The sequence below is a fragment of the Pelophylax lessonae genome, assembly GCF_965119305.1.
Source record: "Pelophylax lessonae genome assembly, chromosome: 5".
Lineage (NCBI taxonomy): Eukaryota > Metazoa > Chordata > Amphibia > Anura > Ranidae > Pelophylax > Pelophylax lessonae.
In genome coordinates this window covers 389,379,170-389,392,046 of record NC_138772.1, presented here as the reverse complement: position 1 = coordinate 389,392,046, position 12,877 = coordinate 389,379,170, and the positions used below count along the sequence as shown (strand labels likewise).

General features: G+C 45.7%; 1 protein-coding gene across 1 annotated transcript in view; it reads right to left on the bottom strand.

The window, feature by feature from the left end:
- The window catches only part of TMEM200C (transmembrane protein 200C), a 129,506-nt gene extending 118,631 nt beyond the window's left edge, over positions 1-10,875 (bottom strand). The window contains exon 1 of the mRNA XM_082257488.1: positions 10,504-10,875. The gene's annotated coding sequence lies outside the window, so the exon portion shown is untranslated. The remainder of the gene's footprint in view (positions 1-10,503) is intronic.
- Positions 10,876-12,877: the final 2,002 nt, after the last annotated feature.

Sequence of the window (12,877 nt, the reverse complement as noted above, 5' to 3'; positions counted from 1 at the left end):
ATCGGTATTTTTTTTTTTTGTGCCCCTCCGCTAGCTACACATAACCTGAAAAGGAATTGGATAGTTATATTTTTTTTTTTTTGTACACTCACCTTGTAATCGAAGATCGTAAATACTCACCTCAGGGTACTTCCTCCTCCAGCGCCGAGGCTCACCCCGTCACTTCCTGCCTCGCGATGATTCCTGGGAGCTGAACGTCATCGCTCCCAGGAATCAATGTGACGGCACCGGCCCCGCACGTCACTTCCGGGCGACGCCGCATTCCCCTGCTAAACAGCTTCTGGGCATGCCCAGAAGCTGTTTAGGAATGCGGCGCCGCACCGGAAGTGACGAGAGGGGCCGGTGCGGCGCATTCTGGGAGAAGAAGACGCGGAAGAAGACACCGAAGAGGACCGCGCCGGCTTCAGCTGCCCACAAGAGAGATGGAAACGCTGTGGAAGAAATTTTCAAAGTAAGTATTTCTTCTTGCAGGTAAGTGCGAACCGGGACAGATCAGAGGCTAGCCATTGTGGAATGTGCTAGCCCTGACTGTCCCGGAGGTATGTTCATCAAAAAATGAGATCTGTGCCCGGAACTCCGCTTTAAGTGAGTCTGTTGCTTCACCCTGCATGGGCAAAGTGCATGTTCAGTTTAAGGTTTACCGCTAAGTACTGTCAAATCGGGAAAGCAACTGACTCATTATTTTTTAATCCCCTAATATTTTCTAAGGCAGATTTGATCTGAATTAAAGAAGAAGTAAAGCCAAAGCTCGTTTGGTTGTACTTCTCTTGTGGATCAATGGAGTGCAGTTCGTTCTGCACTCCTGTTAGCCATTTTCAGCAGACAGCGGGCTGAAGCCTGCTGTCGGCTGATGTTAGGGAGCCAGTCCATGCTAGGGCAAGATTGCGACAATACAGTCGGGATCTGCTCACAACCCTGCACCGGCACGTGGCTCAGCCACACAGCGAGCCGCTGAGAGTCTGAGGTAGTCGCTCTCGCTCCCTCCACTGCCCAGCCCTCTAGAGATACAGATGCAGCCACCTATGTAAATATAGTTCTTAAAAAAAAGAAAAAGAATACTTAACTTCTCTTTTAAATTAAAAAAATTTAGGAACGCAGCTAATAATGGTTCCCTGCTTAAGGACCGCCCCATGTACATATACTGCGTCAGGGCAGCCCTTAAGAGCAAAATCACCTACCTGTATGTGATAAAGATCTTCGGCTCTGGAGCACGTGCAGTCGGAGCCCTGCTTCCGCTGTGATTGCACACAGCGGGAGCCAATCAGCGGGACCCGCCGATTGTTCAGAGAAGAGGCAGAACAGCGATCTGCCTATGTAAACAAGGCAGACCACCATTCTGTGAGGGAGGAAAGTGGAGTTCTCGTGTTCCTGCTAAGCAGAAACATGGATCTCTGTTTTCCTCCAGTCACAGCATTCCCCCCCACAGTTAGAAAGCACTCCCCAGGAGCACACTTAGCCCTTTGATCGCCCCTGATATCAACCCCTTTCTTGCCAGTGTCATTTATACAGTTTGTTTTAGCACTGATCAGTGTATTGGTGTGACTGGTCCCCAAAAAGTGTCAGATTTGTCAACCGCAATGTCGCAGTCCCGCTAAAAATCGCTGATCGCCACCATTACTAGTAAAAACATTAAAAAAAAAAGTAAAAAGTCCATAAATCTATACCATAGTTTGTACACGCTATAACTTTTGCGCAAGCTATTCAATATACGCTTATTGGGATTTGTTTTTACCAAAAAACATGCAGAAGAATATATATTGGCCTAAATTGATGAAGAAATTAAAGTAAAAAGTATTGGGTTTCGTTCAATATTGTCGCACTTTTGTTGGCTATAGTGCAAAAAATACTGCAGAGGTGATCAAATACCACCAAAAGAAAGCTCTATTTGTGGGGGGGAGGGGGGGATATAAACTTTATTTGTGTACGGTGTCGCACGACTGCGCAACTGTCAGTTAAAGCATTGCAGTACGATATCGCAAAAATGGCATGTTCAGGAAAGGGGTAAAGCCTTCTGGAGCTGAAGTGGTTAATTGTATGACTCAGTGCAGGATCAATCTGACTGTGTATATTCAGGAGTGCTTAAAATGTACACTTCACTGATTTTTCAATAAACCTGGATTCCATTCGCTCATCACTATCTCTGGTGTAGTAGTGTGTACTGTACTTGAAGCCCAGCCTTGCATAGAAAGCTTGTTTTATCCCTCTGAACTGTCCATTCTCCTAATGAGTTGATGAGTTTTCTCTCAGAACCTATTTTTGTCAAAGACAGAAAGTCACTAAATTCTACTATGTGACAATGATTTTCCCTACCGAAAGTGTCTCCATTCCTAACTCACACACATGTACAGAAAACAGACATAAATTACATCTCTTAAGAAAATGCCTTATGGCCTGCAAAAAATAAAAAATGTCCACAATCTGTTTCATTTTTTCAGGGTATCAGACTGGACAAATCCTGGAAAGAAGGTAGCCAGTACACCAAAATATTCAAGACTATTTAGAGCCTCTTTCACTGCAATAACAAAAGCTGTAGATGCTGTAGATGCAAAATGAAAATTGGTACTGGATCTTAAAGCGGAACTCCACTCAAAAGGGGAAGTTCCGCTTTAAGGACTCGTCCTCTGCTACTCTTGCACAATTGCCACTTTTGAGGAGCGAGTACCCGATTTTGACAGGTACCTGCTTCCCACTTTGTGGCGCTCGGAGTGGAAGTTCTCCTTCCTCCTCCCCCCGTCTGTCTTCTGGGACACTGACAGGTCCCAGAAGACTGCATCCACCATTCACGATGCGCAGCACGACTCGCGCATGCGCAGTGGGCACCCGACTGTGAAGCCGCAAGCTATCACAGCCAGGTGCCCATAGTGAAGACGCTGGGGCGGGGGACCAAAGACAGCAGGTGAGACCGCCTGGGGTGAGCTCACCGCTGGATCTTGGGACAGGTGAGTGGCTGTTTTTTAAAGTCAGCAGCTACACTTTTTGTAGCTGCTGACTTTTATTTTTATCACGGGTTACTGCAGCTCAGCTTTAACCACTTGCCGACCAGCCACTGTAGTTTTACGGTGGCAGGTCGGCTCTCTTACGCCTAACGATGAACATGTACATCGCTTCGTGTAACAGATGGTGGGGGCTCGGGGGTGCACACACACGCCGATTTGCTAGAGGGGGGAGCCAATCAGCGGGTCCAGCGAATGCGATGCCTGCCGGGCACCTGCGATTGCTCCCCATGGAGACAGAATGGCGGTCTGCTGATGTAAACAAGGCAAACCGCTGTTCTGTCAGTGATAAACACAGGGATCATGTGTTCCTCCTATTTAGGAACACAGGTCTCTGTGTTCATCCAGTGAGTACAACTCCCACACAGTTAGAAAGCATCCCCTAGGGACACACTTAACCCTTTGATCACCCCTGGTTTTAACCCCTTCCCTGCCACTGTCATTAGTACAATAAGAGTGAATATTTTTATATAACTGATGAAAAAAATAGATTTTTTAATTTTTTTAATTGGGAATGTTTTAAAATATAGTAAAAAATATTGTTGTTTTTTTTAGAATTCTCTTTTTTTTGTTTATAGCGCAAAAAAATAAAAACTGCAGAGATGATCAAATACCACCAAAAAAGAAAGGCCTATTTGTGGGGGAAAAGCACATCAATTTTATTTGGGTACAACGTTGCATAACCGCGCAATTGTCAGTTAAAGAAACGCAGTGCCGTATAACACAAAAAATGGCCTGGTCTTTAAGGGGGTAAAACCTTCCTGTCCTTAAGCCCAACTCCGGGCACAACCCATGAAATACCCTTGCAGTGGGGCCCCTGGCACTGCAAGGGTTAAATTCTCATTAGGGATACAGGAATAGGGTGTAATACCTACCATATTAATCACTACGGCAGGGTACCCCTGTCCATGTGACTAGTCCTCCTGAAGCCTCCTTTCTAAGACAGTCCTGGCCGTGGTCACACGCCTACCTCCTCTACATACAACGCAGGGGTAAATGTTTTACTGGTAGAAGAGGACAGTATTGGAGCTTGTCAGCACAGTGGTAAGACATGCAATACAAGTTTTACATGGTGAAGAGGAAGGTGCTCAGCCTCTTCCTTTACCCTGAGACTAATGCCCCGTACACACGTGCAGATTATCTGAAGACTTTTGTCTGCAGATTTACCTTTTCTATGTAGTGCAAGGGCCTGCCGGATTGCATACAAATTGAAAGTGTTTAGGTTTGACCTCATATTATATGGTTTTGGTAAGTCTACAGACAAAAGTCTTCAGATAATCTGCACGTGTGTACGGGGCATTATCAAACATTCAACCCTTGCAGAGCAGCAAGGGGTTTATTTCTGGGCCCAAAGTTAGTAATTAAAAAGGACTGACTGGCTCTTTACTTTGATATCAATTTGTCCTTTCATGTCCAACACACTCTAACAAACTAGGTAGCTGCTACTAAACAACATGAATAAGAAATTTCCCAATACGTACCGTGTGCAGTTGAACCTGTCATGTGCAGTAAGGAATGAAATACTGTAATTATGCAAAGTTCCTTGAATTGCATAATTTTTGTTCATAAATCAGGTTAATTCAGTACTTATGTACAATTGGTACAATGGACCACTACTGAAACTTTCTAGCCAGAAAAAAGAATTTGTCTCATGATTGGGCCCCAAAGTTGTACAACAAGCACTATCTACATGTTGTCAAACTTGTTAAAATTGATGCAACTTTTTAGTTTGCTAGACTAAAAAATCCCCTGATATTTGAACTTGTTTCATCTCAAATCTCTGTCCACATCTAACCTTTCATCTGCCAGCCAGCTACGGTATAGAGATTAAATGCTCCTACACAAAGCAAAGCTGCCATATTTATTTTTTAAGGTTGAGACCAACAGTTCATAAAGCTGGACTCCATGAACTAGACAAATTTTTACCTTTGCAGTAGGGCCCCCATTGTTCATTTAGTCTAGGGGTGCTCTGGCTGGCTTCTTTCATCCATGTGACCAGTCCAGATGCCTGATGAAGGAGCACGCATACTCAGAACGCGTGAATTCGCCTGCTCTAACGACATTGAGTGAGGCGGAAGCGCCGGAGATCCAGGAAGTGCACAGCCGGGGACCTGAGGCTGCACACCTGCACGCCAGTCCACATCCACAGAGTGGATGAAAAACATTACATCTTGGTGCATCGCTACAATAATCCTGTGAGTTACACTTTTAGGCTCCTTTCACCGTTGGACGGAGTCCGTTTTTCTCAGCGGGGGATCGAGCCGCTGATCCCCCGCTGAGCAGCAGGAGGACAGCTGTGTCTCCGTGCTGTGTGCGGAGACACAGCTGTCAGTTCCCCGTGCATCTCAATGGGGGAAATCGGATGGGAACGGACCGCCGGTCCGTTCTCATCCGATGCCATTCGATCCGCTGGACGGATGGAAAATAGGGTTTCCATCCGTCCAGATTTGACGGATCGGATCGGATGTCAGCGGACATGTCTCCGCTGACATCCGATGCCCCATAGGAATGCATGGGGAGACCGTTCAGATCCGCCAAAAAAACGGACAGGCGGATCTGAACGGTCCGCCTGTGTGAAAGGGGCCTTACTGTGTGTACCAAGAAATCGTTTTACCACACTCAGATGGCGCTGCTCTCTTTCTCCACCCTTAGTCCAGCACTGCTACCTCTTGAAGGTGCTTCGGGGCCTGATTGCAACCTCACCTCCTCACATACAATGAAGGTTTAATAGCCCTGCAATGTATGTGGTGATGCCAAGGGACCACCAACAGCCCGGAACTTCAGACAGAAGAGACCAGTGCTGGAGCGAGATGGGGCAAGTGATACACCTTATCCCTTTACTCCTAGACAAAATAAGCATTTAAACCTTGCATGTATGGGGGATCCCACTGCAAGGGGAACATTTGTCTAATTCCCATAGTTCAGCTTTGAATTGGAACTTCACTATTTCAAACAACATAGACTGATTCTAATTCTTATGCTGCTAGCATTAGGAAATGGTAGAGAGTGACTAGGTGTCCCGGGAGCTGCACATCAATTCAAGATCTGCTGTATGATATGAATATAAGTCCTGGTTCACACGATATGCGATGCGGGAACCCTACGAATCCACCGCGGGTTCCCGCATCGCACTCAACTCGCAGGCAGTTCAAACTGCCATATGCGAATCGCTGGGGGTGTCAATATAAAGTTAATGACACTCCCAGATCAGTTCGCATATCGCAGTGTGAACTGTCAGTTCGGACCTGAATCAGATCGCATAGGTGTGAACCCCCATGCGATCCCATTCTGGTGCGGACCCAAAAAAGGGATCCTGTGCGAGTTTAGTTCGAATGCGATGCAAATTCAGCCAGTTTGCATCGTACAGACATCGCATGTGATTTGCAGAGCAGTGTGCTGCAAATCACATGCGATATCTGTCATCGCATATGTGTGAACCGGCTCTTAAAAATTTATTAAATAGCATTTTTTGTTTGTGGTGCTCAGATGCAATGCAGTTCCAAGTACATTATTTAATACATATTAATATACAGTAATACATACCATACAATCAGATCATTCCTGCAAGCCCCAAAGTCCACACTCCTGTGTATTATTTTCCAAGACACATGAACATGATACAGTAACAGCACATAGTAAATTTGCATTTCTTCTGTATTTAAAAATGTCACACACAAAGGGTCCGAAAAAAACAGCTAAACTACACCATCAGCCCACATGAATATTTAAGCAGTATTCTATTTATTCTGATAAATGTAATCTGCTAACACAGGAATAACAAAATAGTTGAAAAAGCTCAGTAGGCCTCCTAGAATCCTAGCTTCTAACCTGCTTTCATCTGTGTACGTAATGTATTTGCATTGATATAAAAGGCAAAATCCACACTGAAGCTCAGAATACATTACATGGGTCTACCCTCCCTAGAATAGAACGAGGCAATACTACTGCATAATAACCAATCCCCACAGTACTTGTGCAGCTGTAGGTTGTGCTGAACATGCCAACCCTAGTTATTCAATGCTCAGGGTTCTTATGCAACTCCGATTTTGATCTCCGCATTGTTTACTACGTTTAATAAGGCTTATAAGAATCACTCGAGCAAGCTCACCTTTGCTGCCTTTTAAGCTCACGAATGTAACGAGCTGAGGTGAAAGTAAATTGCAATGGGAAATCCAGCAGCACAATATACCGGCATTCAATCATTCGGATAAGTCACTGACCCGTTGCTCGCCAATGTAGCAGCACATCACTACAATACAGAACCTGGCACTGTCACTCTCACCGCTGCCACGGGTCTTCTACACATAATGTACTCATCTAGCAGAGATGGATTGTGCTGTAGCTCTGCAACATATAAGGTGATTGTAATATACCATACCCCTTCTATCTGAGGAATGGTGTGTGTATATTAGGAAACATTCTCCCGTGAAAGACTTAAGATGGAAAACAGACAGCGGTGTACGATCTGCATGCACTGATCCATGTGCTATTAAAATAATATAGATGTCAGCTTTAGGAAAGCCCTTAATAATCCTGACATCCTTATTTGGACTACACAAAAGAAACACTTTAAATCACTTAAATTACCTCTGCCGCTGATCCTGGCTTGGAAGGGACTAGGAACACAAACCGTACCAGATGTAACTATGAGCACTAAACAGGTGCAGACAATGTCACATTCAAAATATGGTTTATAATAGATACATTGTACTATAGATAAAAGTCAGCTAGCAAGTAGAGCAAAGAAAGCATGGTGCCCATAGCCACACACACTGATCCCATTCTCACTCAGCCAAGGAGTTCACTCACCCCCCCTATGTCATGGTCTCCTAAAATACTCCAAACTGGCATGGGAACATCATAGGCTCAGGAAGCTGCAGGACTGCTTACCGCTGCAAGCCTCTGTGTGTATCACGTGTCCTCCTCTACACGTTGCCATAGAGATTCAACATAGATACAATGTATTCATGCAGCAGAAGAGAACCCGGGCTCAATGGAAGTGCAGGGCTCACGCAGACCAGGACAGGGGGTGGAAGCGGTGACCTGCACCTACTAACCTCACACTCATTCTACACATCAAGGTCACCTGTAATCTGGGGTAGTGGAAAACCCATGGTGCTGACTTTCATATAACTGGAGAATAACTGATGCCAGCTTCAAATATGTCCACTTTTTAGGTCATCATATAACAATGGCATGCAATAAAGTAGATAGACACCCAATCAGTTAAATTTTATATAAGCTTTAAAGCTGAACTCTGGGGAAAACATAAATCTTCCCTTGCAGTGGGGCTGCTGGGCTGTAAGAGTTGAATGCTCATAGAATAGTGCTTCCCAACCTCAGTCCATAAGAACCTCCGATAGATCATGTGTTCAGGATCTCCTAATAGATCATGTGTTCAGGATCTCCTAATAGATCATGTGTTCAGGATCTCCTAATAGATCATGTGTTCAGGATCTCCTAATAGATCATGTGTTCAGGATCTCCTAATAGATCATGTGTTCAGGATCTCCTTCATCTTGCACAGGTTCTTTAAACAGTAAAAACAAATGGCCACTGCCCTCACCTATAACTGGCCTTTACAGCAAGAAGCACATGGTCTAGGACTGGTCTAGCAGCATGGAGGGAGCCTACTGGACTGGAATATCAGGTAAGTAAAAATGTTTTTTCCAGTAACCTAGACCAGTGTTTCCCAACCCCCTTCCTCAAGTACTCCCAACAAGCCATGCTTTGGGAATTTCCCTTAGATAAAATAACTGTCATAAATACCAAGCCATTGATATTGACTTAAAGCACCTGTAAAACAAACCAAAGAAATTCCCAGGTCAACCAGCCTGCTAACCAACCAATTGGTTGGTTAGCAGGCTGGTCGGTAAGTTGACCTGGGAATTTCTTTGGTTTTGTTTTACAGGTGCTTTAAATCATTATCAATGGCTTGGAATTTATGACAGTTATTTTATCTAAGGGAAATTCCCAAAACATGGCTTGTTGGGAGTACTTGAGGAAGGGTGTTGGGAAACACTGGTCTAGGTTACTGGAAAAAACACCTTTACTTACCAGATCTCCCAGTCCAGTAGGCTCCCTCCATGCTGCTAGACCAGTCCCTGCAGCCATTTCTCCTCTATGCATGGGCAAACGAAGGCCCTCTGATGTCATTAAGTGCAATGCAAGGAAAATAGCCTTGAACTAGACATGAGGACCCCGAGGGATGGTCTACTGCTGGAGGGTAGGGGAGTAGAGGGGAGTGTTGGCTGCCAAGGGAGCGAGGAATCGGGTATATAAAATTGTTTTTCTGGTCCCCTAGACATAAATGAGAATTTAATTCTTGCTTTGCTGGAGTAGCTCCAATACAAGGGAGGATTTTTCCTTTCCTTAGAGATTGCCATTACCATGTTATTTTTGTAAAAAATAAATCCTGCGACTTTTAGCTGCAGCTGGAAATACCTATCACTTTTCTGAAAATAAGTATCCTTCCGCTGGTGTGTTAGCCTTGAAAATCGAGCCTATTGCGATCCTGCTATTGGGGTCACTGTTCAGGCATTTCCTGTTATGGGGTGACAACTGATGACGTCACCCTGCGCCTCTGGTGTAGACTCCAAGTGGCGGTACCTATGCTCATTGCACAGGTATTGACAACCATTGCCGCTCCAGCGTGATAACATGCAGAGGATGCTGGAGTGAGCACTTGGTGGCCAAAAGTGACTGGATGACATTAGATTGCAAGCTCTCATGAGCAGGGCCATCCTCTATTGAATTGTATTGTAACTGTACTGTCTTGCTTTATTTTTTTTAAAGCGCTGCACAAACTGTTGGTGCTATATAACTCCCGTATAATAATGATAATAATAATCAGCTGAAATTAGATGTAAAAATGGCAAAAACAATATTTTAGAAGCGAAAAAAAAAAAAAAATATTTATGATAAACAGTGCTTTAGGAAAATAAATGTCATCTAGAAAGGGTTTTGTATTTTGATTTTTGGTTTAGATGCATAAAAAAAATAATAAGGAAGACAGTGATAATCATATAAATAAATAAAACAATCTGAATGCTAATAATGACAATAATATAAATAATTATAAATAATAAACAATTATACAAATGATCATGATGGTAGTAATAATATTAAATATATTGGTAACAATAGAAAGTTACAATAAGGTAAACAGACCCATTGTAACAGAATAAGCAGAACACAGTGTAAAGATAATTCCCAGTATGATATTTTTTTTCCTGAGATGTAGACTGGTTAAACTGGATAAAGCCCAGAGATGCTCTGTACAGCCCCGTATAATAAGATCAGGTCCTCTTTAGACAGATCGCCGATCACACTACAAAGTAGATCGATGTCAGATGAAGAACTCCCGGGACCGATCAGATGATAGTAAGCAGCCCATCAGCACACCGATCGCCGGCTCTAGGATCCCTGTAAATCCGATCATTGGTCCCCCTCTGAGCAGACAACAGCTTGCCATCTGCAGGGAAATTCTCATCTCCATCATCGCACTCACCAGTTTGCCGTACCGCGGAATGGATGCCGGGTGACAACACAGCCAGTAGGATTGGTGTGGTCAGATCCTGCGATCCTCCTGACATCGGCCGTCCATCATGTTCCTCCATGGACCCGGCTCACATGCTCGGAGCTCCCCCGGCAGGCAGCTGCCTCCTCCTCCTCCTCCTCCTCCTCCTCCTCTCCGGTCCTGCGCCGCGCTGAGGTTGGAGAAGATCTCCCGTCCCTGACATCCTCAGCAGCAGGATCCGCCTCTGTCACTCTCTCCATCGCAGAGCCCCGGCCTGGCTCCGCCCCTGGTCACTTCTCGCCCTATGGTTGGTCCTCAGGGTCATTTACACAGCAGGGGCGGAGCTTTGGGATAGCTCTTCACACCTGACATGATCACTGAGCAATGGATACAAATCACATGCTGCATTTACTTCTAAGGGAGAAGCTAAACCACCAGGGCCAGATCTAGCCTGTCTGATGGGGGGGCAGTAAAAGATGTGAGGGGGCAAAGGATGGGAGGTCAGCTGGGTAGTGTACAGGGGGTCAGCAGGGCAGAGGATAAGCTTAGCACTTTGTACAATAGTGTACAGAGGCTATATTGGGGGAGGGGGGCAGTAATGATGCCAGGGGGGCAAAGGATGGGAGGTCAGCTGGGTAGTGTACAGGGGGTCAGCAGGGCAGAGGATAAGCTTAGCACTTTGTACAATAGCGTACAGATAGGTACAGATAGTGTACTGGGTAGTGCAATCAGCAATGTGATAGCACTTTCACCAATATTGTGGACTTATTTTACATGTATATATTTATATATATAATTTATGTAGCGCTGCTAGTGTACTCTTGTTATGCCATTTTTATTTAATGCTTGTCATTCATGATAAACGTTGTATACACCAGTGGCGGCTGGTGAAGTTTTAAGATGGGGGGGCGCAAGACCCCGCCCTTCCATTTTGACCCCTCCCATTTCTCAGAAGCCCCACCCCTTATAGACTCCACCCATTTTGTCCCCTGTATTTTGCTTGCGTGAACCAATTCTCCCAATATATCACATATTAAGGGGTCCATCAGTGCTAGTATATCCCATCATAGGGAACAGGGGCCCTATTATGGGATATACTGTGAGAGACATCCTATTATGGGATACATGGACTGAGAGTGGCACAAACCCCACAGTACAAACCCCTCAAGCACAAACAACTCAAGCACAAACCCCACAGTACAGGCCCTCTAGCATAAACCCCACAGTACAGGCCCTCTAGCATAAACCCCACAGTACAGGCCCTCTAGTATAAACCCCACAGTACAGGCCCTCTAGCACAAACCCCACAGTACAGGCCCTCTAGCATAAACCCCACAGTACAGGCCCTCTAGCATAAACCCCACAGTATAGGCCCTCTGGCATAAACCCCACAGTACAGGCCCCTAGCACAAACCCCACAGTACATGCCCCCTTCAATATAGTGACCAGTATAAATGCCCCCTTTCAATGTAGTGACCAGCATACATGTCCCCAATGCAGTGACCAGTATACATGTCCCCAATGCAGAGCTATGCGTGCGTGCCTCCAATGCAGTGACCACCAGTGTACATGTCCCCAATGCAGAGCTATGCGTGCGTGCCTCCAATGCAGTGACCACCAGCGTACATGTCCCCAATGCAGAGCTATGCATGCGTGCCTCCAGTGCAGCCAGTGACCACCAGTATACATGTCCCCCAATGCAGAGCTATGTGTGCGTGCCTCCAGTGACCACCAGTATACATGCCCCCAATGCAGAGCTATGCGTGCGTGCCTCCAGTGCAGCCAGTATACATGCCCCCAATGCAGAGCTATGCGTGCGTGCCTCCAGTATACATGTCCCCAATGCAGAGCTATGCGTGCGTGCCTCCAGTGCAGCCAGTATACATGTACCCAAATGCAGAGCTATGCGTGCGTGCCTCCAGTGACCACCAGTATACATGTCCCCCAATGCAGAGCTATGCGTGCGTGCCTCCAGTGACCACCAGTATACATGTACCCCAATGCAGAGCTATGCGTGCGTGCCTCCAGTGACCACCAGTATACATGTACCCCAATGCAGAGCTATGCGTGCGTGCCTCCAGTGCAGCCAGTATACATGTACCCCAATGCAGAGCTATGCGTGCGTGCCTCCAGTGACCACCAGTATACATGTCCCCCAATGCAGAGCTATGCGTGGGTGCCTCCAGTGACCACCAGTATACATGTACCCCAATGCAGAGCTATGCGTGCGTGCCTCCAGTGACCACCAGTATACATGTACCCCAATGCAGAGCTATGCGTGCGTGCCTCCAGTGCAGCCAGTATACATGTACCCCAATGCAGAGCTATGCGTGCGTGCCTCCAGTGACCACCAGTATACATGTCC